Source organism: Carassius gibelio, chromosome A25 (genome assembly GCF_023724105.1).
Source record: "Carassius gibelio isolate Cgi1373 ecotype wild population from Czech Republic chromosome A25, carGib1.2-hapl.c, whole genome shotgun sequence".
NCBI classification, from domain to species: domain Eukaryota; kingdom Metazoa; phylum Chordata; class Actinopteri; order Cypriniformes; family Cyprinidae; genus Carassius; species Carassius gibelio.
This window is the reverse complement of record NC_068395.1, coordinates 6,868,856-6,874,855: the sequence shown is the minus strand read 5'-3', so window position 1 is coordinate 6,874,855 and position 6,000 is coordinate 6,868,856.

Below are 6,000 nucleotides of genomic sequence, written 5' to 3'. Positions count from 1 at the left end.
TAAGAACTGACCTGTTGTCCTCTGGATTTCATGAGCTTGTTTCTCTTTTTTTTTAAAGGATAAATTGACAAAAAGAGTTGTGTCCTGTAATGTAAACAGAGTATTTTATAATAATAACACTCGTTATCTGACCACAATAAATGTCAAATTCAAATCCTATTTTTCATAGCCATAATGAAGACTCCTGACAATCTGGAAACCCTAAACAAGCATCCCCACCAAAAGAGCAACCGTCAAGCAGAGACTTTTCTTTTATTGAAATGTTAACAGAGAAAGTAAGTTTCCACACAGACCAGTGAAGAATCTAAGAGGCATGCGCTGCAGCACACGCTGAGTGCCTAAAGACAACTTCCATTCCCAGAAGTATTTCAGCAGGGTGAAATGGCAGCATTTTTCTCAATTAAATGTTGATAGAAAACAGCAGGACAAAAGTCTCTGAGTATAAATCACAGAGATGCAACCCAACTCCAAAAGCAGCTAAGAGGCTAATATGGAATAAACCAGAGATGGTTTTCAATAACATGGTAATATCTGGTTTCAACGTAGTTTCTTGCTGGATTACATAACTGAAATCAATCAAAATGATTGTTTTTATCTTTTAAATGTTAAGTCACGTTTTGTCACCGAGGATTACCATTTGACTTAAAAGCAAAATAAAGTTTAGAAAAATATTTACATTTTTAAACTATTTAAATTGATTAATTCGAAAAATTTTATATTTCTAATTCAATGTAGAGAAAATCTGGTGGATTTCACTTTTTATTTCCATACATACTTCCATCAGACTGCCTCATATTAACCTATTGCTAAACAAGGTAAGTGATACACATAAAACCTGATAATTACACTGCACAAGCTAATTAACACTCATTACTCCCAGACTAGCATGTTCGTTCCTCAGAGGGTATTTAATGGCCAAACATTGCTAATTTACATTTGATACACAAACTGTGGCCAACTATAAGTTGGGATAATTAAAATGCACAAGTAAGAAAAATCAATTAGCACATATCAAGCCAAATGAGTCTCCCATTAAGTTTATGTCCTTGGTAAATAGGCTGTGGGAACCTTGTGGACACATGTTAGGGTGATACAGATGACAAAACGTGTTGCATATGGCGACAATGGTCACAATGAAAGTGGATACTTGGGTTGAGACGCAAGAGTATATTTTAACAGGATTTATACTTCTTTTTTTTTCTTAAAAAAATGTCATCTTTAGATCTTAATTGTTCACATTTTTATTTTTCTTGAATTTGTTTTACAACATTAACCTTGTTTATGGTATAATGCTACTTGTGCTAGCCCATGCGATAATATTTATTAAAGCTGCAGTAGGGAACTTTTGGCGCTCCAGCTGTTAATAAACAGAACTGCTTGCGTCTTGCGGAAGAACATTGTAGCCGGAACTACTTCTCTCTGTTTATGTCTATGAAGAATCACAAAGGTACTGGGTTACTCCGCCGCGGTACCCCCGAAGCAATCTAAAATAGTCCGAATATAAACACTTATTATAGGTGCACCCTAGTGATTCAGGACAAGCTAAAAACACGGTTTGGAAAATGGATTCATGGTGTACTCGCTTATTATATAAATTTTTCTACATTTTGAACAAATACAAAGTTACGGACCTCAGCTCTGATTGGTTATTTTTTACCAGGAGCGATGGGGTTTCTGCAAAAGGCAATAGGACCACTGGGAGGAGCCAGAGGAGCTTGATTTTTTTCACAGATTATCTGTCTCATATTCTACTGTCAGGACATAATGACAGGTTTAACAAATATGTAAACAATATATTTTTACAAAAGTTACCTACTGCAGCTTTAAGCTAAAATTTAGGAAAATAAACCAAAAGAGTTTCTCAAAATAAGCACTTTTAAGAGCCTCACAAAAACCGTTAACTTGGTACTAAAATCATCCAGCAGCAAGCAAATGCAGACCTCCTGGTGAAAGCACAACTGTCCTCAGAGATTCACCTTAATACACTTAGATTTTCATTATTAATATGTCAAAATGTTAATGTTCTTATAAAGAAGTCTTATGCGTTCCTGCCACTGTGCCAGCAGTATTGACCCTTATCCTATTATAGAGGGAGTGGGCAATATGGAGAGCGTAATTTTAATGCACACACTGGATTATATAGTGGCAGTCCTTTGAAACAGTAAATTACCCTTGAGCGCGGGAGGGCCCTTAGTGTTAATTACTAGTCAGTTTTATATCGTGTGTAAATACAGCGCCTGCTGACATTCACATTCCATCACCGTGTCCTGACTGCCACAGCAAATTAGCCTGACCCTTTGTGTGTGCACCTCTCGGCCGCTGCGTGTTCCTTTACCTTTAGAATAACATTCTGCACAAACAAGCCCACTTCTGTTTATGAGAATTGTTGATGCTATCAGTTTAGGTCACTGTGCTTTGCTTAAAATGGATTGAGAAATTGCTGGGTTCCTGTGACTCAGTGGTAGAGCATTTTGTTAGCACCGCAAAAGGTTGTGGGTTCAATTCCCAGGGTACACACATACTGGTAAAAAATAAAATAAAAGAATAATTAGCCTGAATGCATTGTAAGTCGCTTTGGATAAAAGTGCCTGCTACATGCATAAATAAAATAAAATAAAATAATTATATTGGGTGCTGGGTCCAGCTCCTCTTCAGAATTTTCATTTTGGAACAGTTCTGTTCACTATTAATTTAATTTAATTTTTGTACTTTTAAGGGATAAATATTTAATAAATAAATATTTGGTGGAAAAATCATTCCTAAACAGAATTATTAGTTTGGGAATCAAACTACACTGGGTTCACTGTATTTTTTTTAATAAAAAATAACTGGCTCGGTAGAAAATCAGCCAACACTGGCTGCATATTGATTCATTAAAAAGAGCCTGTTCATAACTTAAGAGTCATAAATACAATGCATCTGGGAATCAGAGTGCACTGGCGGTGCAGTATGTTTATGATTCACTTGAAGAATCAACTTAATTTGAATCAATTGTTTTGGAATCAGACTAAACTGGTTATTTATTTTACTAAAAAGAACAGACTCAGAATTTTTAATCTGGGAATCAAAAGTGTGCAGCAAACCAGGCACGTGGATGAATAATTACAATAACGTCTTTTTTCAACCCCCCAACCCTCCTTCTTTTTTTTAAGGCAGTGTACTCTTGCTCTCCCTCTATAGCTGTGAATCACCTCTGCTCTGGCCTTCTCATCTTACCTCAATTTGAGAGACGAGAAGATAATCCCAGCCTGCCCACTACTGTCAAAGGTCAGCTCAGTTTAAAGTTCACCATCCACATCATTTATATGGCCTTAAATTAGCCCAAACGCATTGAGACTGTTCCTCTCTCGTTCAACCTGTTGTTAATCTCCTCGTCATACTTTCGAATCCAGCGAGAAATAGGAATGCTCAGCGGATGGCAGTTTTGATTGAATTATACCCCTCAAGGACCACCATGGCAGGCCCATACGCTTTTAATTTTGAAGAGGTAAGAAGTGATCACATGGGTACACGGTACTCCCCATACGTGGAGTATTTCATCCCCACCTATATATCAGTTCAGTCGACAATGTGCACATCTTAAAGGATGAACCATTTAGGCTGTGCGATCAGAAGCCCTATCTTAACCCACATGCCGTCCTGCATTAGCTGTGTCCCTATTGAGGTGTCAGCCCATAAGTCTTACTCAGTGGGATGTCACAGCCAGATGATGGAGAGCACTTCTTCACTCCAGGGGATCTTGTAAAACTTGCATGCCCCTGGTCTCTACTCCCAGTCCGGCCTCCTCCTCGACACGGCCTCCCCTCGTGCTAAATCAGAACTAGTGAATGACACGTTGAGATCCATTAAGCAACAAACGTATTTGGTTACTTGCTCTTAAAGGGAATTGCAAGAGTCTTCCTGGTCGAAGTACTACACTCAGAAAACTCGTAAAAGTTATGTGCTTGTAAAGTTTGTCAGTTTAAACTTCACAGTCGAGCTAGGTGTGGAGAGAGAAACTTAAAGGAAAGATTTTAGTCTTTATAATCACAACTGATGAAAGGTTCTAAGTATTTGCAATTGAAAAAAGAAAAACTTTTTCAGTGTGCTAATTTAAATATTATATATTACATATTTTATACACACGCATACTTATTTAGATTATAAATCTAGATATTCTATTTTGGTAGTCTTGTTTGATATCCTTAACTTAATAGGAGGAAACAAGTTTGAGGATGTTAAGATTTAATCAGGAATACAGTAAAACAGTAATAATGTGAAATGTTAGTTTGTTAGATAGTTGAAAGTTTTCTACTTTTAAAATGCAATTTATTAATTCGATGGCAAAGCTGAATAGTGTCACATGATCCTTTGGAAATCATTCTAATATGCTGATTCAGTGCTAAAAAAACTTAAATATATATATATATATATATATATATATATATATATATATATATATATAAAAAATATATATATATATATATATATATATATATATATATATATATATATATATATATATATATATATATGTTCATATTTGTGCCGTATAATATTTTTGTGGGATACATGTAAAAAAAAAAAAACTAAATCTGGATTCTATGATAAAAATAGGAAGTTTTCAAATTGAATGTGACCTTGCTGAATAAAAGCATTCATAAAAAATAACAAATAAATCTTTTAAAAACCAAATTGCCCTCAAACCTTTGATTGGTATTAAATATGTAATCCACAGGGAGGAAAAGCTTAATATTAATTCTGTCCGTAAACACAATCTGGATTTTACGTTTGTCAACATTTATTCATGTCCTAATGCTTCAGGCGTTTTTCAGGCTTCATTTTGCTTCTGACATTTAAGTGGCAGAGAGTTTCTGTAACCCAGTGAGAAAACAGATACGGAGAACCTCCCCCTCAGTGATGTGCACCATTACGTTCAGTCAGCGACCCTTAACCGCTCCTCAGTGATGAGCTAAGCATCTCAATTGCTCTTTCTCACTATCACATACTCTGTAAAGCATGAATGATATATCCTGTGCATTTTTTAACACACTCTTCAATTATTATATATTTTTTTTCAATTTAATATTTGTAAATTTATAATTAAACTATAGTACATAAAATTAATGTTTAATTTGCATTCCAATATTTATCCATTTTTTATTTGTATATTCGCTAGTTTTAAGAGGCGTAACACACCAATGTTGGATATCTTGTTTACTTTTCTAATAACCAAACTCCTTGAATATGAAGGAGTGGTTTTTGTGTCTATGGTTTTAGCTCAGTGTAATCTGTAAATCAGTCTGTCAGATATTCAGCGGGAAATAGAGATGTGTATTTATTCCCTACTGCTAGATTAATGAGCACTAGTTTGACCTTATGACCTGTCCGATTACAGGAAAAATGAGCTCAGAGGTCATTAGATTCAGATCTGTTCCATTCTGCCTTACTGGTGCCACTGGCTCCAATTTTAGATCATTCCTAAACAAAATCAGAAGCTACAAGCGGACTTTCTTTTTTTGGTTATCGCCCATATTGGATTTACAAATATATTTTACGACTTCCTCGAACCCAGACTGTGTATTTGGACCACAGTGAGGACGTTCACCTTTCACATGCTCTTTAACTAAAAGTAAACAGTTGCTGCTTCATTCAGGCTATAGGTTTTTAACAAAGAATGTGTTCATCCAAATGCGTTTTATTGAAGGTAAATGGCTAATGAGCTCTTACGCAACTGTCAGACATGGATTACGATTGCATCATTAATTATCAATTGAGGAATGCGCAGGTCTTTTCATCTTAATCTAGAAAGCAAGGGCCACAGCACAGCAGGAATTCAGATGATTTAGCTGGCTTTGACTTAATCAGTCTTAGAAGCATTACAATGGCAGTGCACAATGATGGATCACTCTCTGGTCCCTGAGGAGTGTTTATATAGTGCGCTTTCTCTGACTCGCTCACCCTGCTGACCGGCTAAGAGAAAACGAATAAATTGGTCAGATTTGAGGGGTTTGTTATGGA